Here is a 25,289-nt window from a genome sequence, read left to right as displayed (position 1 = left end):
GTTATGATTTTCACTGTGGTCAACACACAACCAAGAAAAATACTCACATACTCCTCATTACAAATACCTGCAGATAGAATGTAATCTTCCAAAACGGTTTGGCCTTCAGGTACAAAATGGAGAAGACTCATTTTGGTGCTTTGGTGGTGATGGTTTCTTCCTGAGAATAGAAGAGCCCATCATGGACTTTTGCTTTTGGAGCTGCTGACCTCAGCCTGGGCCAGGTTGGCATGTGCCATCCCAACAGGAGATGGATGTCCTCATGGCACTGACATGATGAACCAAATCTGGCTTCTCTGAACTGAGCTCTCTTTCTGAAAGTTTCCTTTGAAAAGTACTGTGGTTTTCTGTAGAAAATAGTTGATTCTTTTGTGCTTGGCTGAAAGCTGTTTCTCTTGAAACACACAGAGGACATCAAGTAACATATTGTTTCTCTTTTGTAAAGAGAGACCTGAACTGCTGGTTGGCCACAACCACCTTTGAAAGACACGGTTGAGATATAAAACAAGCACCATTTTCTTAACAAATGATGATGATCATACTGGTGAATGTGCTCTCGTAATGCTGCGTTTGAGCTGTTGAGCTTCTGCTGAGCGTTAACGCATCGATTGCCAGGTGACACCAGGGGAAACAGATTGGAACTGCTCAGAGTCTGACAGACAAGCGGACCGAATTAATATGGTTTTGCACTTTTCAGATAATGATCTTTTTCTTAATAGTGGTTTAATGTAGCCTAGAGGTCATACGCTTCCATTCCCACTCAATGTTTTTCTATTGTAGAACATAAAAATGATCTATTGACTTCACGTCAGGTCTAACATGCAGGGCTAATGGCACATGGATGAATCGTTAATGCTTTTCCCATTGTCATCTTGACAGTTCCCCAGGAGTTGTTTTCAATGTCAAGCTTTTGCTGGGCTTGGTGAAATGTTCTGTGTTAAGAAGATGCATCGTTTCTGTTTCTTCCCATCCATTATGCAGGCATGGCCCAAGACAATAAGAATACTATTTAATTTGTGTGCTATTAATAATTAGTGATTATTGGGAAGGCCAAGGGAATGTACTTTGACAGCTGCGCAAACCAGTTCAGTGAGCATGCCCAGTGTGCATTCCCGTGTTTGGAGTGGAAAGAGGACACAGGCAGGGATTACAGCCATAATTAAGAAAGTGATGCTCCCTGAAAGGGCAAAACACGAGGACATAGAGCCTGGGAAGGACTCAGCTCTTCAGCTGTAGCTGATTGAGAGACACAACTTTTGACTTTGTCCAGTGAAGAACAGAGTGTGTATAGCGAGCACCAATGCTCCCATTAAAGCTGTAGTGCTAATCAAACTAATTACACACATGAGGCTGGCAAACTGCTGGAACATCACAGTGAAAAAAGCCTTACATAATTCAAAGGGGCAGTGATATTTAAACATAAAATTGCTGGAAAAAGGATATGGAAATGAAATGTAGCAATCCATTAGCAAAAATTACACTCCCTTAAAGCAAGGCTTGTTTTAATGTCAGGTTGATAATTTTTCAATTACATAAAATGTAACACAAAAGTTGCATTAGAGTTCATAAACATGTCTTCACTGAGCCATTACACTCCTCTACATTGGGATGCCAACAATGACTGCCTCATTTGGTGAGTGGATCCATGTGTTATATGGCACTGGGCAGTAAAACACAATAAAAAACGTGCTGTCACCAAAAGGATAAAGGTATGGAAGAACAGTGTGAGTTACACAAGCAAACAGCCGAGGTGATTCAGGGGTGCATACCACTAACTTGCTGCCAGTGCTATGTGATGGTGAGCCCATGGCTGTTCCCAAGGATGGCAATAATGACCTGGCAGTCGCACCATGCACAACAGCCCTCCTATTACAGAGTCCCTCCCTTAGATACAAACACAATTCACCTGTTTCCCTTACTTCTATTCATCCAAGCACACCTCGTTTCACTTCAATTAATGCCAACGTTATATATTTCTTAATGGCTGTACTGTATTAGTGTTTCTTGTACGATGTTGAGGCACATTTGTTTTTGCAAAGAGGAGCGTGGTTCTACACCGTGTTTTATATTCGTGTATATCACTGAAATTTATACTGTGCAGAGGAAATTTCCATTTTGCTACTGTTAACAAGCTGTTTGCTGTTTATCAGAGCATCTATAAAGGAAGCTAGAATTAAAAAGAAGAACACATAGTGCAGGAAAACTTCATCAGCTTTCTGTCATTCCCCACTGCCTCCTGCTTACCTTGCAAGCCCCCATACATCACACCTGGGCTCCCGAGCACCCCCTGAGCAGCACTGCCATTGGTGAGACTGGAGGGCTGTGGGTGCCTCACCTGGAAGCAGTGGCAGTGAGCTTTGCATGGAGATTTGCAATTTCAATCTGAATGTCCCTAATAAACCCGAGGAACACGAGCCTTAGAATTCAGCTATGAGGTGAAGTAGCAGTACATCAATGTCATGCTTTATATTATGGCCTAGAAAAACAGTTGTGTTAAACACTACCCAAGTCCTCAGAGACCGGACAATTATTTTTCAAGTGATATAAGCCCTGACAGCTTTAGCAACAGCACTCTATGCCAGCATTGTAATAAAGGCCCACCGAGCACCGCTGAGAGGTACGTATCAGGTGAATACATAAGCAATGCTACACACACCTGTGGCTCTGCAGATGTCCTGTCCAGCCCTGGCAGGCTGATAACGAGGTGTTGCATGCCTTTCCCACATAGCTTGGGTGCTACCATGAGTCCAAATGGGCTGGGTGTGCTGCAATGCCTGTGCTCCAGCTCTGCACTCCTTACTCTGCAAAGCAAGCCCACGGGTTAGGGATGGCTATCATCTCAGCCAAATCATCAGCAGCTGGAAAAAAAGGAGGGAAATGATGGAAAAGCCAACAGCCTCCTTAAATAAGTGTAACAGCACCACTGGGCCTCACCACAATGATCCTGTACTTGCAGGTTGTATTTTTTTTTCTTTTTTTTTTGGAGTGATATGTCAAGTTAAGCATAGCGTAGATGACACTCAACAGGTTCCAAAAAGACAAATAAACAAAAATTCCCTTGTAACCAATTTTTCTTTTTCCCATCAGAGAAAGCAAGGAGAAGTCAATCTGCTGGAAACAAAATTTCATCCTGGGTATATAGGACTGCAACTGTTTAAAGATACTTTGTAGTTATAACTGGGGAAGAAATTGACCTGCTATCTTTCCACTTCTCCTTGACACGCATTCAAAAGAACATCAATATTTCTCTTAAGACGTTGCTAGACTTGACTGCTGTGAAGTTGCTATTATTCTTCCCTTTCCTTTAATTATTTTCTTCCGTATATAGAAATTTGTTTTCCTCAGCTGATAAATATCATCAATTTAAGGAATGCTACTATCATATAACCACACAGATATATTTAGCATATAGAAAGCGTGTTCTCCCTTCGTCATTATAATAGAAATACAACTTGATTTATAATAATGTTATTGTCGCCTGCAACCCATTCATTTTTTCCAGTGGAAGGGCTGCAGGTGCTGAGAAGAGAGGAGGTGGCACTGCCAGAGCATTCCATTGCTGTTTCTTGCTGGGGATTGACTCCACGGCTTTCTGGAAAGGGTGGGGTACCCCGAGGCCCTCTGGACCTCAGGTGGGATGTAAGGGTTTGAAGGTTGCTCCTATCCATCATGACCACCAAGCCACCGGCACCGCATGGGTACCTGAGCATCCTTCCTGGATGCTCCCACTATTACTGGGGTGCAGCACCCCACCACACACCCACCACTGCCCTATTGGAGCAGCTGGGATCAGCTCAGCCTGCTGCTGGAAAGGGTTCCTCTGCTTACTTTGTAGAGAGCAGCTGCAAGCACTGAGCTCCCCGGCTGCTGAGTCTCAGCTGAGAGCTTCCCATCCTACATCCTCTCCTGCCTGCACCTATTTGCAGCCCCCAGGCAGAGTTCAGCTGCTCTGTGAGCAGGACTGAGAGATGGCATCATTCGTCTGAGCTCACTCCCCAGGCTGGCAGTGCTGCAGCACAGTGTAAGTGCTGAAAATGCCTCTCACTGTCTGGGATGGGGAAATTTCAGTCCCTGGCAGTGATGCACACATGCACACCAAATTTGATATAATGAAGTGAAAGCCAGATTGAGCTGTGCCGACAAACACACCTGTAATTTACCTCTGCTGCTCAGGGCATTATCCACCTGAGGAAATCTCTGTCCATCTCCACAGCTGCTGCTCACAAAGCACTGTGCCTTTGCCAGAACTCTCCATCAGTGACTCATAATTGCAAATTCTCAGTTGCAATTTTTTCCCTAACTCCTGTGCTCTGTTCTGAAATGGCCGCTCATAAACACACACCAACTTGTTTTTTCTCTCTTTCTTTTGTAAGGGAGGCATTTGTTTAATGAGACATTGATGGATCTGAGCTGCCAGCCAGAATTGTCTCGGTGGTTTTGTGGGTTTTCAGCAGCAGCTTTCTTCTCAAGCCCGGGTTCTCCAGCCCACACTTCACATGACAACCCATGCTAAAGCCCTCAGGTGAAGTGATTTCTGCCCTCCTTCTTCCAGTATCTCTTGGTGCTCTGATGTCCCCGGGGTTGCCCTGCTGCTGACACAGCCCCACTGCTCTGGTCCCACACATAGCATCCGGAGATGACATTTACCACAATGTATACCAAAGACTTTGACTCAAGTAGTAAATCTTAAAAAAAAAAATCTTACTGTCATTTCTTGTATTTTTGACTCACCTTGAATATTCAGATGGAACTGAAAGTGCTGGTCTTAACTTTAGTTTGTTCATTACCAAAGGCCTTTTCCCACTGACTTTGTCCCAAAGCGACGCATGTGCATCAGGTACAGGTATGGCATGATCTGTGGCATTGTACAAAGTACCCTGCAGGTGTTGTATGTCCTGGACTCATCTTCCTACAAGACAAAAGAAGATGCCAAGACAAAAGAAGATAGCAAATGGTATCCTGGGCTCCATGAGAAGAGGGGCGGCCAGCAGGGACGGGGAAGTGATTGTCCCTCTCTACTTTGCCCTCATGAGGCCTCATCTGGAGGACTGTGTCCAGGTGTGGAGCCCCCAGGACAAGAAAGACAGAGAGCTTTTGGAGAGGGTCCAGAGGAGAGCCACAAAGATGATCAGAGGACTGGAGCACCTCCCCTATGAAGGCAGGCTGAGGGAGCTGGGCTTGTTCAGCCTGGAGAAGAGAAGGTTGCAAGGTGACCTCACTGCAGCCTTCAGTACATGAAGGGAGCCTACAAACAGGAGGGGAGTCAACTCTTTGAAAGGGGAGATAACAGTAGGACAAGGAAATAGTTTTAAGTTGAGGGAGGGAAGATTGAGGTTGGATGTCAGGGGGAAGTTCTTTGCTATGAGAGTGGTGAGGTGCTGGAACAGCTGCCCAGAGAGGCTGTGGATGCCCCGTCCATCCCTGGAGGCGTTCAAGGCCAGGTTGGATGGAGCCCTGGACAGCCTGGGCTGCTATGAAATGTGGAGGTTGATGGCCCTGCCTGTGGTGGGGGAGTTGGAGCTTTCATGATCCTTGAGGTCCCTTCCAACTCAAGCCATTCTATGATTCTGTGCCCCACGTGACAGCACCCAGCTGCAGTTCGTGCATGGTCCTGATGCACTGTGCCCTGCCCTGCTGGGCCACACTGGCAGCCACGGGGGATGTGATTTGCAAAGGTTGAGGCAAAATCTGCCTTGTGTTGGCTGGAAATTGCTACTCCTCTATCTACGTAAAAATGAATCAGAGCCATAATTCTTGTCTTCTCCCAATTAGAAACTACAATCGAATTGTCCACATACTTGGATGTCTCCATTTTTGCTCCAGTCTCTCCTATTCAGGGATGTATGGACTATCAGTTATTAAAAAATCCTCGTCTTTCTGATATAAATATTCACTAGATGTGGTTTCTTTTGTCTGCACAATAAATATTATGGGGAAGCTCACCAGGAAATTAGAGCAGAGCCTGCAGCTGGCTGTCCTTGGATGATGTACTGCGAATGAACCGCATCCTGTGGGGATTATTCCAGTCCCTGAACATCATACTTCTTGTATCTGAACATCAAAATATGCTTTCTTCCAACTCCAGACAACGGTACACATATAAATTTTCTAATGGATTTTCTGTTCAGCTGTCACTGTGGCTGATCCAGTAGACAGAAGTATATCAGCCACATCCACTTATATTAAAAGTACCGTAACATTCCCCAAATCACTTTGAATTTGGTTTGATGGTCTCAGATTTCAAGTAATATACAAAATCACATGTTAAGCACTTTCTTTCATACTCCTTCAACTGGTGTCATCCACCCGAGCGTGTGCAAGGCCTTAGACATGGTTACACAGCACATCCTTACCTCTAAGTGGGAGAGATACAGGCTTGAAGAGTGGGTATGGAGTTGGTTGGGAGGTGACAGCCGGAGGGTGACAGTGAGCTGCTGGGGTGGCCTCAGTGGTGGCCATGAGGATGCTCAGAGGGCTGCAGCACCTCTCCTATGGATACAGGCTGGTGGAGCTGGAGGTGTTCAGCCTGGTGAAAAGGCAGCTGTGGGAAGCTCAAAAGGTGTTAGTACCTTCTTGAACAAGTTGTCCTTACCTTCAGGCGGGAGAGTGGCACAGGACTGAACGCTGGAGTGGTCTGGAAGGATACAAGGAGATGGCTGCTCTCCATCCATCGGCAGCTACACCGCATTCATCAATGTCACAAAAGCTGTTCCCGGCTCCCATCTGGCCCGAGTCCAGCCTGTGCTGGAACTATGATATTGGTTTTGGATAGATTAGCTCTCAGTTAGTCTTTAGCTGTCTCGTGGAGGAATTATTGCACTATAATACAGTCTGTAATTACATGCTCACATGATATCTTTTCCATTCAATGCACAGGATGGAAATGTATGGAGAAGCGTTAAGGTTGCAGGGACAAAAGTGAATTTGACCTTAAGGTGCTTGCATCCAATCTAAAAAGCCTTCCTGTTGGCACAGCTTGTCAAAAACTCCGTTAATTACTCAGAGGCCAGATTTGCTGGGCTGTGCATAACAGCCAAACAGGGAGCACTTCTGCCCAGAGAGCTACATGAGTGGAATTCAGCCCTGGACACACTCGGGCAAGGGAGCTAGGTGAGTGCAACACTACCAGCAGCTGGGAGGGAAGGGGACATCCCTCAGGGTTGGGCACAGCTTGGGCATTTGCACATACCCTTCCTCACGTCTCCTTTGCACACCTGAAGCATCCCTTGCTCATGGCTCCGCAGAATCATTTTCCCAGCACAGGGCAGGGCTGTGCAGCCCCACAGCTGGGCTCTCCATGCGCACATCTTGCTCCACCCAGGGATGAGTGAAGGCTGAGGTCTCCAGTTTTGCAGCAACACCATTCCATGGTTTTACAGCACCTAAGCTGATTTCTGACCCAGCTCTTCTCCAGTCATCCTCCTGCAGAGACACTGCTTGCACTGCTGGCTCAGCGCATGGTGCCACTGCTCAGCAGTGCTCCTGGACCACCAGCAAGCACTCAAGTCTCTCTTGTATCACTCTTACTGCAGCTCATTACACTGAAATCCCATTTTCAAGGCCATTATCTTCATTTTTGTCGTTCAGGGAGTGCTATAGCCGGTCTCCGCTCTTAATGTTCCCATGGGAAAAGCAGCTGTGGCAACAACAGTAACACAGCAAATACTCAACAGGGCTTCATAACGCTGGGCTGTAGTATGTTTGATTTTCACGTGTCACATGCATGTACGATAATTCACAGCTGACGTTCCTGAAAAAGTTTTAAAGGTATCATAAAAAATAACAGGTTGAGGTTTGTAAAATTTATTTTCCCGAGGGAGGAAGCAATTAAAGCATCCATTGGAAAGTGTTAATATGTCTCTAATTATTAGTGAGAGGCAGCAACAGCTGGCTACATTACCCTACACTAAGTCCATGTCCTATATACCTACCCTTTGTATACCATGTATGCTGTATATCAAACATGTTCTATAAGCTTCTGGATTTTCTCAGCTGCAATAAAGCAACCCTGTTTGTGTCACAGTAATATCCCGGAAATTATTACCCTTCAAAGAAAAATCAATTTTTTAAGTTATGTATTACTTAGGGGAAAAAATGTGAGCAAGGAACATTCGTCCATGTTATTTATTTCTGTTTCTCTATGGTGATGGGGGGTTGTGATGACATGTCCGGACTACTTGATGACTGATGTTTGGACTGACTGAAGTTAGATTAAGCCTAACTAACAACAGTTAAGGAGCAGCTTGAGGACTATGCAGCTCTTTGCTTCAGAGCACTGACACTGAGTCTCATATTAGAGGATGCTGCCACCTGTTTGCACGCACTTTCAGGCAGAAGCAGGGAGATGTAGATTCTTTTTTGATTTAAACAAAAGCTAAATGATTTAATTCTATTTCACCAGTCATTATCTCCTATCAAAGCAGATTGCTTCCAGAGCAGAAGCTTTTTGCAGGACCCCTCAGCGCATCTCTCTGCTGTTTTAGGCCAGTGAGTGCTGAAATGCAGCACAAAAGCTTCAGCTCTAATCCTTCAGGGCTTGAGTACTGAGAGCATAACTGGATATGGTGTAGGGAGGGTGATTACACTCCTATTCAATTTGTTTTTTGACTTGCCATATGCAGCCAGGAGGGGAATCCTTATGCAGATGGATTTGTCGTACAACACAGCTCGCAGTAACAGCAAAATTTGTCTGAAAATCTACCTTATAGCCCTTCTTGCTTCTACAGCCTTGAGATCCTAAGGCTCAGCACGTGACTGTGCAAGGATCACAGCAATACAACTGGCATTTCCCCCTTCTAATTCTTTGAAATTTCAAGATGATACGAATACTGGGGTTTGGTTTGTTTTGTTTTTTTTTTGCAATTTTTACCTCTCTGGTAAGTGAAGTCCAAAATCACCATCAAAATAAAGCAGCAATGCAAACAGTCATGGTGTGCAAGCCACGGCCCTCATGCAGCAGCCTCACAGGGCCAGCAGCTGGCAGCCAGCATGTCACAGTCTCCCACGATGAGGTGCATCTATGCAAAAGCAGCTCATTCCTCCACAGGGGCATGGACACAATACTTTCAATACAACCATGCTGTTCTCACTGTTAAAGCTTTCCATTCCTCTGTTTAGGTGACATTTAATTACCTTTTCCTTCTCCCTCCAAAATCCAAGGAAAATGACGAGTTCTACAGAACAACGATGATATTTCAGTTGTTTGGTAGTTTCCATCTTCTCTGTCCCTATAAAAAAAACAGCGGTGATATCACATTTTCACCACCAATGCATAAACATCACCAAGCCCATAATACACAGGGTTTCACTCCAAATCTAGAGGTTGGCAGCCCTGCCAGCAGCAGGCGGTTGGAACTTGATGATCCTTGGGGTCCCTTCCAACCCAAGCCATTCTATGATTCTGTACATAATTTTCATCAGCAGCTCTTGTAATAAATCCAATGCCACATTTGCATTTCCAGCATTTGTTTTTTGCCTTTCCAACATAGCAGCTTCTGAAAGGCTGTTTTCCCCTTTGACACGACACATCTGACAGTGCCACAGGAAGCGGGGGATCTTCAAAGAGTGCCACAGCATTGCTGGGAGTGCAGAATGCATCTGTGTGCATCTCACAGCAGGAAAAGCAGCCACTTCGGGAGTAATTAATGCAAATCACTGCTCCACGTGTTCACATACACGCTTGTTCTGCTGTGAGAAACTTGGGTGCCGAGTAGCAAAATGCACGAAGTGACAGCCATGGGCTGGAAAAAAAGAATAAATCCAGCACAGAGCAAATGTGAGTGGGATGTGGGGTGGGCAGGAAGTTATGGTACTTGCTCAGGACAGCTGCACCTCCCCCTTATGGCATATAGAATCACAGAATTGCTCAGGTTGAAAAAGATCTTCAAGATCATAGAGTCCAACCACAACCTAACCATACTACCCTAACAACCCTCTGCTAAATCATGTCCCCGAGCACCACATCCAAATGGTTTTTAAACACATCCAGGGATGGTGACTCAACCACCTCCCTGAGGAATCGACTCCAGTGCTTAACAACCCTTTCTGTAAATAAGTGTTTTCCTGATATCCAACCTAAACTTAGCCTGGCACAACTTGAGGCCACTTCCCCTCATCCTGTCACCTGTCACCAGTGAGAAGAGATCAGCCCCACTCTCCCTGCAATCACCTTTCAGGTATTAGAAGAGAGCAATATGTTTGCTTTGTGGTAGCCACGTTGCACCTTTAAAATACAGTTTTGGTACTCTGGGAGGAAGAGAGGTCCCAGCTTCAGCACATCTGTGAGTTAGGGCCCAAATCCTGCATACCATATTTAAAAATCCCTATTATCCCTATGAGTCAAAGACTCTCAGAGCTCCTGCAGTCACCAAGAGCTACCAGTGACAGCGTGGGTGAAAGCAGCTCCTGGCAGAGAGCAGCCTGCAGTCGTGCAGATCTGTACCCCACACTCGGGTTACACCATCACCGAGCAGGGAGCTCTGTGGGACCAATTCTAAACATATCTGATGGTCAGGTTTGGAGCAGAGATTGTAAAAATGGTGCTCAGCATGTTTTCTGCGATGGCTTTTGAGTACTTCTGTTATTTAAATCCATTTTCCTGCATACTAAATTTGCTACCGTTAGCTAATCTGCTTCATGTCAGATGAAAGTAGAGATAATATGAATACTTACAGGTTCCATTTGATACAAATTTTTAGATAAGACACAGTGAAATGGAAGAAATTTCTGAAACAATTCACTTGACACTTCTATACAGTTCATTTCCTTCGTTTTCATTTTGCCTGCATCTCATTTTCTTTGTAAATTCCTCCACCCAGGCTTTAAATTCTGCAGAATGTGATGTGGCAGTCACAGATGACCCATTCAAAGCCGTGTAGGTGACACAGAAACTCAAGACTCGATTTAAAAAATGAGTTACAATGCCTCATTGAAAGTCAATTCATGTCTCTAAGTAGCTTAGTCCCTTCCTAAGACTTTGCCCAGCCTTCTTTCCTTCCTATAGACATTTTAAACACTCTGCTCCTCTGTATTTTTTGAGCTTGTACATGCTCATATGAGTGCACATAACAGCTCGTGTGCACCTGAGCCATCTGTGCTTCAGCAAGTTACTGAGGCAGGGGAGGTTTAGGTTGGATATTAGGAGGAAGTTTCTCACTCAGAGGGTGGTGAGGCACTGGAACAGGTTGCCCAAGGAGGCTGTGGATGCCCCATCCCTGCAGGCATTCAAGGCCAGGCTGGATGTGGCTCTGGGCAGCCTGGGCTGCTGGTTGGTGACCTGCACACAGCAGGGGGTTGGAACTGGATGAGCACTGTGGTCCTTTGCAACCCAGGCCATTCTATGATTCCGTGATTCTTTGGGTCCAAACATGAAGCTACAGCTGCACTACAAGCTATGAAACAGTTACCACATCCAGGAGTTTGCTCCAGAAAGCAGCCTCCATCATCAGATACTCACAGACATTGTCTACCTGGTTTTGTAAGATTCCTTCCCCCAGCCGAACAAATCGGCCCTGTAAAAGCCTCTTGTAAAACCACATTATGATTTTTTCTCATCATCACATTACTAGGAACTAAGAGAAATGAGACAGAATCTGGATATCCATAGCACATGGGCAATTTCTGAGAGTTCCTGGAAGACTGTAAGCAAATTGATGTTACCCTTGATTTTGTGCTCTATTTCAATTTTGTACATAGCGTTTTCCTCTTTCATTTAATGGAAACTTAATTGCTACAGAAAAAAAAAAATAAAGAGAAGCAAAACCAATGTGTGATTTAACACACACAGTATAGCTCCCAGACATTGGGTCTGAATGGGGGATTTCTCAACACAGAATGCTTTTCTTTGGGAAGTAATTAATTGTGCATGTCAGCCAAGAGCCACACTGTCCCCCCTCAGCCCAAAGCCATAACCTGAACTGTGTGTTCCTTCTTCACTTTTTACAGCCATCAGTTGAAAGAAGGCTGGGAGCAGTTCCCCAGTGGTTCCACATCCTGCAGGGAGATGGCAAAGAGAATTTGGGACTGAGCAGCCAAATCAGCAACAAGCAAGGACTTTCCCAGCAGGGCATTTTTGCTTTGCCTCAACAATTGATTTTCTCCACATAGTGCAAATATCTCTCGTTGGAAATGTTCCTTGCAACCCTATTAAGATACTTCCTAACTTTTCACAAATGCAAGGAGGGAATACATAGGCCTTAGTAGTTGGCGTGACACAATTTAGTCATTGATAGAATCATAGAATCATGAGGTTGGAAAGCACCTACAAGATCATCTAGTCCAACTGCCCTTCCATCACCACAGCTACCACTAAGCTACTAAACCAGATCTCGTAGCTCCTCATCCAGAGGCCTGTTGAACACTGCCAGGGACGGCGACTCCACCACCTGTCTGAGCTGCTTTCAGTGCCTGACCACTCTCTGAGAGAAAAAGTTTTTCCTTACGTCTAACCTAAACCTCCTCTGGTACAACTTGGGGCCATTTCCTCGGGTGCTGTTTGTTGCCTGGGAGAAGAGGCCAAACCCCTCCTCCAATAACTCCTATAAATTAGACAATTAGACAATAAGGGCAAACATGAACTCTTTGTCGGAGAACTGATAGGTAAAATTGGTTTCTGTGTTAGTCAAGATCAAGGTTAAGTACCAGTAATAAAAGAACTATGGTAATGAGCTAACACATGCCAACATGAGACTGACAAGAATAACCCATGTACAGCTCCCATACCAATATGAATGTGTGCTCATTGAAAGTATAAGGTACCTAGCTGATCAGAAGAGTTTGAGATAGGAAATCAGAAGAACATATGCATCAAAAACAGGGGACAGTAGTTCTTTGGAAACATCCTTATGACTGTTTGAACACTACCCTCATATCATGGTGTGTTAATTTGAATTTTGCCGAAATAAAGCTGTGACTTTCTGGGTAATCTCAGAATGAAAGTGAAATGTAAGGAAAGGAATGAATCTTTGTGCTGTGTCTAAACTCAATTCGATCTAAGCATTCCATTTTTGTTCTAAAGAAAAGTAGGATGTAACTGTGTGAATTTATGTTCCCTTCCTCTGCTTTCATTCTTGTAAATCATCAATCTCACACTGAATCTCAGCACCCAGTCTTGTTTTTCTACCAAGCAATCCTGAGACTTGTGCACTGCATGAGAACAAAGGATGGATAGAAAACTCATGTTGCTTAACAAGCAGGAGAGCCTCCCAGGTTACAGAAGCCAAGATCACAAGACTAAGAAGCCAGGCTGGATGTGGCTCTGGGTAGCCTGGTCTGCTGGTTGGTGACCCTGCACATAGCAGGGGGGATTGAAACTAGTTGAGCATTGTGGTCCTTCTCAACCCAGGCCATTCTATGATTCTATGATCCTTTTATTTGCTATGGCATCTTTCCAATGCATAACAAGGTCTTTTGCCTGCATATACAATTGTTTCTCCTTCTGGCCCACTGTGACAGATGGGTGTATTAAATTGATGTTTAATATGTTGATACATAAAGCTCAATTCGTACTAAAGAAGTGTGATGCTTGTTAGAGAAGATTAAAATTCAGAATGGTAATAATGGATATTACTCTTGCTTTTCTGTCTAGCTGAAGCCTTGGGGTCTGGCTTACAGGTGAACACGGTACCAGTCTGAGTGTAAAAGCAGCCACAGCACAGGTGATGCTGCAAAGCAGCCCCACACATGGGAGGAGCACTTGCAAGAGCTTTGCAGAGGCTCTGAAGCCACTGGGGTTGCAAGCTGTCAGGTGCACCACACCAGGCATCCCCCAAAGCTGCTCTGCTCAGAGAGCTGCTCCCTGAATTAGCACCAGGATGATTGCTGCAAAATGCTTTTGGACAAGTTCAGGCAACAAGTGGCTGTTTCTTAGCAATTCATAATGCTCTCTCTCCACTGTCTTTTTCTTGTGTCCCATTTATCTCCTGACAGAGCCGCTGAGCAGCGCCCATCTCAGCCAGCACTGCTGCACAGCCCCAACTGCTTCCCCACACGCCTCACCTCCATGCAAACAAGTCTCTTCCATGAGTGAGATACACAGCATTTACTACATGCATGAAAGAAAAAAAAAAACAAAACAAAAGAAACCTCATCAAATTAAACCCAAAAGGACATGCTTTGCCTCATGTAGCAATAATCAGCAAGGATTTGATCTTCCTGCCAAACAACAGCTATGGTAAAATACAGCATGAAGAGTTACTGCCTGCACCCAGAAGTTCATACACAAAGTCCAAATGAAGTGTAAAAATCCTCTTTTGCCCATAGATTATGCATTAAAGAAAAAAAGAAAGAAAAATAAAGAACATCTTTTGCAGGCCAAAGCTAAAGCCCAAGCATCCAGTTGGTATACATCTATTAAACACGAGGGTCTCAGGATGATCAAGGTCTAAATCTCTGCAATAAATAATGTGAGTAGCTGTGCTTTTTACAATTCCCCTTTCCCTATTACTAATTGCAAGCATCCTATTAGCTTTAATTACAGCTACTAAACATTCAGCAGCCATGCAATATTTATCAATCTAGCTGCAATGGCTCCTAGGTGATGCTTTTCCTGAGATATGGCTGGTTCTGTTTAGCACCAGAACAATGTGCCTATGCAGTATGAGGAATCTGCACAAAAGCATTAAATCATTCAAGAGTGAGTAGCTGAGCAATAAACACATTTAGAACTCCTTTAAAAGCTCTGGTTAAAGCCAGTAAGGTGTGTCCTCCAGGGGATGCCCTCTTCCATCCTCCTCAATCCCTTAAAGCAACCATGGGATCCCTCAGATGCAAAAAGAGCGCTCATTAGCTCACATGGCCCTGCAGCTCATTGTCTGCAGGCATTAATTAACCTTAACCCTGTTCTGATTTTGCTGCACAACTCCAAATTTAGTGCCACCAGATGGGGACCCCGTGGTGCTGCAGAGCTCTCACCTGGAGAAGTGCTGCCCGCGGATGTCAGGGTTTGGAGTGAAATGCATAAGGCAGAGATGGCAATAACTGTGACAGTGCTGAGAGCAGCAAACCTCGGTCTTAATGGGAGCTCCTGTGTGGCTTCTCACTCCATTTCTTCATTAAGACATACTTGTTCCTGAAGCCAAAGCTGTTCCCATCACACAGCCACAGGCGTGTGCAGACAGGAGCTCCCCACGAGCTGTGTGCAGCCCAGTGGGAAGCCAGAGAATGCAATGGGTTGCTGTGACATCTCCTACACGTTTCTCTACAGACAGTCCTCACATTCTGCAGAGCCAGAACACGGCGACACAAGGACAGGGGGACACAAGGATGCCAGGATACAGAGACATCAGGACACAGAGCCCCAGGACAGGGGGACAAAAGGACAGGGGGACAAAAGGACAGGGGACACCCCCACAGTAGGAGGGGGAATGTGCAAGCAGAGCCCTCAGCCCCACTCATGCCCTCCTCCCTCTGAAGAGGCTCCATCGCAGTGCCTCCTTGCCTCAGGGAATGGCAGTTTCCTAGAATAGTATCCCAAAGTAGAAGACATAGCTGCTGGAAACTTTAAAGGATTATTACAGAAATGGTAATAAAGACTATCAATGATTCCTGTATTTTTCTGCATTTAAAAACAGCATTTATCACAGCTATGGGTTTTAACAGCCTTTAAATTTCTTTTATCACTGCGAGTAGATTTGTAGTGCTGTGCACTATATATTTAACACTTCTGATCTATGCAATGATTATTTTGTGTAAAAGCTGATTTTTTTCAATTTAATTTCTCTGTTACAATGCATCCTTTTCGTTTTGTCGTGTTTGTTTCTAACCTATTAAGGAACTTTGTGCTCAGTGGAATTACCATTGCCTTACCTCCAGACTGGTTGGTTTCCTTCACTGCGTCCCTCTGTGGAGCAAGGTAGTGGAGCTGATGGCATATTCCCATCTAAAGATAAATTTACCAACAAAAAAAAAACAAAGGATGAGTAGGAAGCACATGTCCAAGCTGCTGGGTTTGAAGCTGGAGACAGAAAAGAAAAGAATGCTGCCAGAATCACAAGGAAAACTCAACAAAAGAGCTTTTGAGTTAAGCCTTGACCCCAAAGACGCTACAGAAGTAGGAGATGAGACACTGTTTCTTTTTTGATTCTTCCAAAGAAAGACTTTTATGTTCTCTGAAACACATAAACATCTCTACCTCTAACACTGATGCCTGATGCTGTGCCAGTTGGCTGCAGTGACCGTCAGGAGCTCTGGCAGCAGGGATCTCTGACACGATGTCACACCCATAGAGCTCATCCAGGGTGGCCAGGATTCACACAAATTCTACTTGTGACATTTTTGGTGTTTTCTTCCTCACTGTACCTGTATAAAAATATTGAGGTGACAGAAATAACTGAAGGTTCACATTCAAATGCTTTTCAAGACCAGTGGGAAAGACTGAAGAAATGTTCGGCGAATTGCTTTGTTTTGAAGGTAATTCATGCCACATAAGTTTCCTATTTATTTAAACTCTGCAAATTCATTCATATTTAATGCATCTCTACCGTGGTGAGGACCTGAATTAAACTTAACTTGTGTGTTTTGTAGATCAGACACTTTATACTCACCTCAGATCCCTGCCACCTGGAGGGAGTGTGAGCCAAGTGCTGGAGCAGAGCCCGTTCTCCCTGGGAATGCCCTGTGCCCACCGGGCTGTTGGCACAAGATGCTTTCAGCTGCTTTGCTTGATGTTGCACTGTGGTATAGCAAAGCATTCAAGCATTGGTGGCCCAGAGATTAAAGAAGCAGCATGGATGGTTTGCAGAGGGCTGGGGAAGCATCATCCTGCTGGCTCCAGGCCTGGCCAGCAAAATGCCCTGGTTCTGGCTGCCGGGGGTGGCTGTAAGCCAGAAAACAAAGGTGCTCCTACAAGGCAGTGTATTCAAGTGCAGGCATTCAAGGCCAGGCTGGATGTGGCTCTGGGCAGCCTGGGCTGCTGGTTGGTGACCTGCACACAGCAGGGGGTTGGAACTGGATGAGCACTGTGGGCCTTTGCAACCCAGGCCATTCTATGGTTCTATGATCTCAGCACTCCTGGGTACCAGCATGAAATTTGGAGAGGTCTGTGAAACAGAGAGAGTCTAATTTGTTACAATGGGCCTTGGTGCCCAGCTGCTCATCCCTTGAGATACCCGTTCTTACAGACTGTTGCTTGCCAGTTCCAAGGTACCATGCAGGCAGTGCAGTCCACCTGCAGCATGGAAGCACTGTGTGAAAGGCTGTGGCACAGACACCTTTCTCAAATTCTCATTTCCAGCTATCTGAGACAACTTTGTTCTGGTGTAATTTGAAACAATATATTGCACTGATCTTACATTCACAGACATCAAAGTTGTTCACATCTACCTACAAAGTGTGAGACTTGCTCCATTACAGCATTCAAATCAGGCAGAAGACAAGCCTCTTTGATCTGGTTTTGTTGCTTCTTGAATTTTGTTCATTTTAATCTTCCCATGGAAGTAAGAGATGTAGCTTAAGAAATCTCTATAAAAATTGTCCCTGGTGTAGAATGTGACAAGCAAGCAGACGTGATTCATGAACATTTATGATGTATTAATCAAACCAAGACAACCTTCCTTCCAAACATGCAGACAACCATATAAACAACTTTGTCAGCACTGGCATAAGAATAAATGAATTAACCGTTTCCAGTGTGTGAATTTTCTTGTTTAAGCTAAATGTACAGAACACAACAGATACGAAAGGAGGTTCTGCTGGCCGTGCCAATGGTGTGTATGCATGTATGTGGCTGGCAGAAAGGGACAAAGTAAAGCTGCATCCCAAAAAAAAGCACAGTCCTGTCAGATCAGGGCCATTTATGTAAGTAAGTGTAAGCCCAGCACTGCCAAATAGATATCAGGAAGAGAATCCATTAAGTGTTATTGAAAGTCAGGGTATCCCCTCTAGCTAAGAAAAGTTATTAGTCTGACAAATGTCAAGTGCTAATCTAGAACTAATGGGATTTAATTTTATGAATTGTTTTCATAAATATTCTAAAATGTCTTTAGAGAGACATACTATATAGTTTCAGATCTCTTGAATTCATAAAAATATTTTAGCACAGAATATGAATAATTCACTGCTATGATTTTATTTATATAGCAAAATGATATTTTATTTGTTTGCGCCTTAAACCACAGCGTCTCAATGTCTCCATTTGCCACAAGCCCGTGGAAGCAATGGTGTGCAGGAGAGAAACAGAGAGAGCCAACCAAGCACTGCTCCTCAGAACTCCTCTGCTCAGATAATATGAATGAAGCACTTTTATTTTACCTCCACGTTGCTGCAGTACTTCAGAGCGCCGTTCCAGCGGCTGCATCGCCCTCTATTCTTTTCATGGCAGTGTGGGAGGGGAGAGTTGGATTTTCTGTTCTCTTCGTGCCAGCTGCCTGCTGTCAGCAGGAGAGTTCCTCTGTCTGTTGCTCGTTTCTCCTTCCACCAGAACAGTGCTGGAAGGTGAGTTGGGAGAGATGAAAAGCACTTCAGAAGGAGCAGGGAAGGGAAGTGAGAAACTGAAGCTAGCTTTGTTTACTCAGCTCCTTTTGTTCCAAGGACCATCCTGCAGGGCAGCCCAGCCCCGCTGCCACTCTTCCTCACATAGCAGCAACCCAACATCCTCTGTCCCTTCATTTCTGCTTTTCTTTATGAGCAAACAATGCTGGGTGTATTTTCCCACCAACTTTTCTTGAAGCGGGTGGTGGAAGCCAGGGCTGGCACCTCCTGCTCTGAGGAGAGTGCTGGCAGCACCTGGCATGTCTGACTGAGACACCCCAGCACTGGGTGCCTGCTGCTCAGGTGGAACCTCTGCTTGCTTCAATGCTGCAAGAGTAACCCCTGGTGCAACACAGTTTTCCACCAAATCTTTCTTACATCACTTCGGAGATACATGGAATCATAGAATGGCCTGGGTTGAAAAGGACCACAATAATCATCCAGTTCCAACCCCCTGCTATGTGCAGGTCACCAACCAGCAGCCCAGGCTGCCCAGAGCCACATCCAGCCTGGCCTTGAATGCCTGCAGGGATGGGGCATCCACAGCCTCCTTGGGCAACCTGTTCCAGTGCCTCACCACCCTCTGGCTGAAAAACCTCCTCCTAATATCCAACCTAAACCTCCCCCATCTCAGTTTAAAACCATTCCTCCTTGTCCTATCACTATCCACCCTCGTAAACAGCTGTTCCCCCTCCTGTTTATATGCTCTCTTCAAGTATTGTAAGGCCACAATGAGGTCTCCCCACCTTACAGACTTCAAGCCACCACTGAGGTGGTGATCAGGATGGAATAAATGACAAAAAAACCCAGCATTCCACGACCCTTTCCTCATTCTCTGATTAATGCTGCTTTATGTCAGGGTTTGCCCTCGTGCCCCACACCTGCCAGGGCACAAGGCTCTCTGCCTTGAGTCGCCTTCCCCTACTTCCAGCAACAGCTGTTGATTTCCCTCAAAGCTCCTCAGTACAGAAAGGATTTCTGAGCATAGAAAGCCCATCTCTTATAATAACATCTCCCAGTCACTTGTTATATCCTTGTAAAAATGACAATAGGTACTCTACAGTACAGCCAAGTATTTTAGCAGTAAATGAGATTGCGCTCACCTGAATTTATTCCCCAATACAGGCATGGTCTGGAGAATCACTGAAGTGCAACATTTCGACTCTTCACCATCACACAGACATCAGAGCAGAGTCAGTTTTGTACGTGTTTGCCAACAGCATCAGCACCCTGTGCCCTGTCTTGTTTCTTAGCACTGTCCGTGCTCAGTCTCCACCAGGCTTGCATGCCTGCAATAGGAAAAACACAACTTCTTACCCATGGCAGATCAGCTTCTGCTTTCTAAAGGGAAGAGCATGTCATTTTATAACTCAGTCAGTTCTGCTTTCTGCCTATTTTGCATTTAATCGTGCAGTCATTTGCTACTTGGGAAGGGACAGAACAAATATCATTATTTTCAACAGAGTTTCTGCTGTTTACTTCATTAGATAGAAACAAGCACTAATCCTGAAAACCAAATATGATTAAGTACTAAAAGTTTGAAAGAAACTAAGAAGGAAAATAACTGTAGTAACACATCTTAGTTAAAATCCGATCACCTGAGGCAACACCCTGGTTGTGCAGAAGCTTTCTTTTTCACTAAGGAGCTACAATGCCATGGCAGAGGTTTGCTCTGTTCCCACCACCCCCACTGCCTGCTGCACAGAGCAGTGCAGCCCTGGGCAGTGGGGCTCCCATCTGCAGTCTCTGTGGCCTTTCTGAATCCTCTCCTGGCAATATGGACTGAAAGTGATTCTTGTTTGCAGGACAAAACAAGAAATCACTTCCTGGAGGAGTGGAATTATAGAATCACAGAATGGCCTCGGTTGAAAAGGCCCACAGTGCTCATCCAGTTCCAACCCCCTGCTGTGTGCAGGTCACCAACCAGCAGCCCAGGCTGCCCAGAGCCACATCCAGCCTGGCCTTGAATGCCTGCAGGGATGGGGCATCCACAGCCTCCTTGGGAACCTGTTCCAGTGCCTCACCACCCTCTGGCTGAAAAACTTCCTCCTAATATCCAACCTGAACCTCCCCTGTTTCAGTTTAAAACCATTCCTCTCTTGTCCTATCACTATCCACAGACATCATCACATTTTCTGAAAGCTGAAATCCCACATGCTGTTTTCCAGCTATCTTTGTCCTCTCTGAATGATGTGCATCCTCACAATGTCTTACATTGCTTTAGCTCCAAATGGAGCAGCAATGTGTCAGATCTGTACTTTCATGAATTATAATCTTGAATATGCTTGTTTTGGCCCTCGGTGCCAAAGCAGTAATACTCCTTCCCTGTGCTACATCCCTGCTCGGACGTGAATGCAATGGCATGTAGAGGAGGGCTCTCCACTCTTTGTACTCACACCCAGCTCATTTCCCAGGTGACAGTCCCACCTTCCTCTGGACCAACAGGAGATAGCCACGTACCATGGGAAGAATGCCATCGATAGTGACAAATGCCCACTCAAGGCCAACCAGAACCACTTTCATCTGTAGTTTTCCAAAGTAGGGGATTCTGCAGAACAACTTCTCCAGGGAATAATGGCAGCTGCTCCTTTCCTCTCCTTCATCAAATACAAGTGGACAATTTTCCCAGAATGGAACTTTTTCTATGAAACAAATGCGCCTCCTCCTCCATCCCCCACACAATTCCAGCTCACACGCACTTTTCCAGGTCCATTTTCAAGCATCAGCCTTGGAGCAGCCCTCTGCTGTGCCTGGAACGTTAATTCAATGGCAGAGCGCGAGCAGAACTGTATTTCCTTACATCTCCTCTTGCATAAAAAGCTGTTTACTCCCAAACTGTTAACTTTATGGAGACTTACATGGTTGAGCACTCCTGCTGCCGGAGATATTACTTCTGTCTATCACGAGGGAAACCTGTCCGATGAAATTTCTTATCTGTCACCCAGATGCAAGCTGAAGCTTCTTCGGGATGCGCCGGTTATCTGCCTCAGATTAAAAGAGTGAGTGCCATGTTGGGAAGTGATTTGTATAGATCGCTGGGTTTTAATGATAAGTATAAAGGACTTCACCTCTTCAGGAGTGTCACTGCAGAAACTGAGAGCTGAACACGATCTCCTTGGAAAGCAATTTGCGCTGCAATTACAAAATACCGGGGTGTGTGTCATGGAGAGCGAGTGGATTGCAGAGGTTTAATTCTCCATTTACTGCAGGCAGGCGTTCTGTTATTACTGACATCCTTGTGATGTGCCAAGTGCTCAGTGGTGGCTTTCACATGCGAAAGCAAATTAAAGAATTTTCTCTAGCAAAAAGGTCTGTCTTTACCTGCGTGCCTTTGTTCACTGCATGCCCAGCTCTAAAGATAATGAAAGTTGCAAGGAATGCATAACAGCTAAATCAGCTTGCTGTGCAGCATGTCAGTTAGCATGTCATCAGCAAGAGCTCAGAGATCACCCCAAGCTAATGAACTTGGACACAAGAAGAGTCCAGCTGCTCCATAACCCCCTTTTCTTTTTGGGTGGGTGCAACTGGAATAATCTTAACTTTTTCAAATGATTTTTTCTGCCCTTAAAGAAAACAAACCCAATCGTTGCAAGCATATTTCAAGTTATATTTAAAAAGAAAACAACATGTGAGGAAACTTTTAAAATTATCATCTTTAAATAAAGTGCTTTTCTTTCTCTCCAATAGCTTCATATCATCTGACAAAACCGTCCTGGCTGTATTCTTTAACAATAGCTATAAAACTGAAGAGAGGAGACAAGTAGGTTTATTGCAGAACAAGTTGTGACTCAGATTCACTTAAGACATACCAAAGAGATTTTTTTTTTTGCTCATTCCTATAGGAAAAATGACTTTTATGTTTTTGAAAAAAGAAAACAAAAAACAAACAAACAAAAAACCCAAAACCACACACCAATCAGGCAATCTGAGTTATTTTTCCCCAAAGGAGAAAATCATAGGGAGCCCAAGGGCTGTGCAGCCCTGTGCTGAGATGCCCAGTGGGAGCATGGCAGGTTGGGTGGCCTTGAGACCAAAGAAAACAACTGCAGGAAGTATAAGGAAGCTTTCCATGCATCATCTCATCACATTCCTGCTTCCAGCCACATTGTGCTTACAGCACCCACCTCATTTTATAGCACGTTTAAGAATAGGCTATTTCAGTAAATTCATATGGGAGGAAAGCCTTTAGTTTATAGTGCCTGCTATTAATATCAAAAATCTTGTTACCTCGGGAGAATGGCCATGGACTTGATCTTAAACCACCAATAGGATCAATTTTCATTAGGAAAGTAACTGGCACTGAGATTTTGAGATGAATGCTGAGTTTGGCATTCTATGAACTGATCAACAAAAATTGCCCATTTAATGCGATATGAAATAATTAAGGACATGCTGTATGATTGCTGCCTTAAATTCCTACACCGGCTCTGACATTACGTGATGCTCAGTAGGAAAGCCAATAAAAGTCTCTGTGAGGTTATTTTTCCTGTGTTGTCAGCACATTGCTAGTTAATGACTTTCAGAGTAGGTCAACTGAAAAGTGGTTTCTTTCACCGTTATATGTTACTATCAAGATTTTATTTCCTTTGTCAGCTGTTATTTCTAAACTCCAGGAGCTGTAAACATGATTTTTGATTTATTTATTGTAAAAAATGATTATTTTCTAGTCACCACACAGCTGATTTTGAAAAGCTATTCCTTTTTTATGACTGCACAGTCCTATCATCTTATATCTCAAGCACCATAGAGAGGAAAGCTACTTCATAATTACAAAACCTGTCTATAACTTTGGTTTCCTTGCTGGCTGTATTAAACGTGCTTCTATATCAAATGCATGAACATGAAAATGTATGTGGGCCACAGCTCCAAAAGCAAGGCATGGCTCAATCTACAAAGTGGACATGGACTGGGGAGACAAAAAAAGATCGAGATCAAACTGATCTCTGGATTCACCAAGGTAACGCTCTAAAAAACTCATATATATTCATATATATATACACATACTTAATGTCATCCACAGTCTCAAACAGAGCTTTATTTGTCTGCATTTGATACCTTATGGTCACACCTCTCAGCTCAGGACCACACGTGGCTGGTTGGGTGTTCAGCAGTGAGGTACGTAGAACAGGGTCAGGAAGCAACACTGGGGAAAGCATTGTCAGTGGGTGCCAACTGGTTTACACTACAAAACAGAATAAAATAAGGCTGTTTTGTTAGAAAGACACCTCAGAAGGGAGAGTTTGTGGCTTACACCCCTTCCTTGATGCTCCATCCCTGGAGATGTTCAAGGCCAGCTTGGATGGAGTCCTGGGCAGAATAGTCTAGTATTAGATATGGAAGTTGGCCACCCTGCCTGCAGCAGAGGGGTTGGAGCTTCATGATCCTTGAGGTCCCTTCCAATCCAAGCCATTCTATGATTCTATGGTTCTACATGCTGCGTAAAACCAACTTCAAGTGATTTTATGACTTCAGTTCTCAATTCAAGCCAGCAAGGGCATAATCTGCCAGCACAAACCATCACTTGATACCACCAGATCTCCTGCTCCTGCCCAGGGCAATAGTAGCAGCCTAAGTTCAAGTTCAACAAGGGCTTAAAAGACACCACTGCTGCTCAGTCAGTACAGCAAGAGGCCAAAGCCTGCTGCACGCCAACCCAGCTATTAATCCATACAAGGCTACCTTTCTTTTCAAGAAACTTGAACAAATTTGAAATGAACTTCCAATGAAATATTAATACTTATGTATTTCCTGCATATAAGTGATGGCAGAATTTGGATCACTGCCTATACCTTTAAAAGCAAGCCTTGAATAATGCATGGAAGATAGGAATTAAATAGTTGTCTTCTCTAGAAGAAGATAGAGTTGGACCCTTATTCTTTTCGTTTCCTCATCATTAGCTTTATAACCAGCTTCTCACTAGTTCATGAATATTAGAAGAATTTGACAGTGAAATATATTGCAATTGAAAGAATATTAATTAAGGTTCATCTCATATTCTGTGGCTCTCTGTAATATCATCTGAAAAAGAGTCATTATACCAAACTGGAAAGTCACGCTTTATTCAGGACAGTGTTATCTTTTTAAGCAGATGTGAAGTCATTAATTTAAACAGTAAAACATTTCAAAACCTGTATTCCTCATTGTTTCAGATATTAAGAACTGCCTTTACCTACTTAAGCAGTGAAGATTTTACTTGATTAATCTTTTCAGAGAGTGGGAACTGTGGGTTCTCCATGATTATAACTTTCCTCCTAACAAATCAATGCAGAGAGCAGGACAAGTAAATTACCTCCACAACAGCCGCCGACGAACTGGCGACGAGTCCCCAGCATAATTCATTCCCATATTGTTTTTGATGCTTTGCACTACGGCATAGCAATTCTCTGATGCCAGAAACAATGCCCACTTTACTGCAAATTAGTACTACCAGAAAAGTCGCATAATCTATTCCTTCTGTTCTCTTTGCTCATAAATAGCAATTTAAATACTCTAGGGATCATCCACTCAAATAAGTTATCATGTTGCTTTCCAGACTCTGAAGAGCTCTATCCTTAATGGAACCAAATCCAACTCTTTTAGCCTTTTTTTATTTTTTTAGTCAGAAAGACAAACAAATGAACATAAAAACCCCATAAAAACAGGAAGCTTTTTTACTAAGAGGCCTATGGAAAAAGTTCCCTATCCATTGCACTGCCTCCGTGTTAGATTTTATGAATGGAGACAAATAGCTTCAACAGACAAATTATCTCAATTCGGATTGATTCTCTGGTCCTTCAGGGAATCAAAAGAGGATGCAAATCTGATCAGAATTTTTTTTTTTTTTT

General features: G+C 44.2%; 1 long non-coding RNA gene across 11 annotated transcripts in view; it reads right to left on the bottom strand.

The window, feature by feature from the left end:
* LOC104912096 overlaps positions 1-19,783 on the bottom strand; it is a 48,539-nt gene extending 28,756 nt beyond the window's left edge. For 8 of the 11 annotated variants that reach the window (XR_002117386.2, XR_004160572.1, XR_004160567.1 and 5 more), the window contains exons 1-8: positions 19,569-19,783; positions 18,247-18,422; positions 16,130-16,296; positions 15,805-15,877; positions 9,133-9,227; positions 6,354-7,750; positions 4,732-4,909; positions 2,657-2,801 (exon numbers count right to left, since the gene is read on the bottom strand). This is a non-coding gene — a long non-coding RNA (uncharacterized LOC104912096). Of the gene's footprint in view, positions 1-67; positions 1,661-2,656; positions 2,859-4,731; positions 4,910-6,353; positions 7,751-9,132; positions 9,228-15,804; positions 15,878-16,129; positions 16,297-18,246; positions 18,423-19,568 lie in introns of all 11 variants that reach the window. The other 3 variants (XR_004160564.1, XR_004160563.1, XR_004160568.1) reach the window with 3 other exon arrangements.
* Positions 19,784-25,289: the final 5,506 nt, after the last annotated feature.

The sequence above is a fragment of the Meleagris gallopavo genome, chromosome 8, assembly GCF_000146605.3.
Source record: "Meleagris gallopavo isolate NT-WF06-2002-E0010 breed Aviagen turkey brand Nicholas breeding stock chromosome 8, Turkey_5.1, whole genome shotgun sequence".
Classification (NCBI taxonomy): domain Eukaryota; kingdom Metazoa; phylum Chordata; class Aves; order Galliformes; family Phasianidae; genus Meleagris; species Meleagris gallopavo.
Note: the sequence above shows the minus strand (reverse complement) of the source record. Positions and strands in the feature narration are given on the sequence as shown.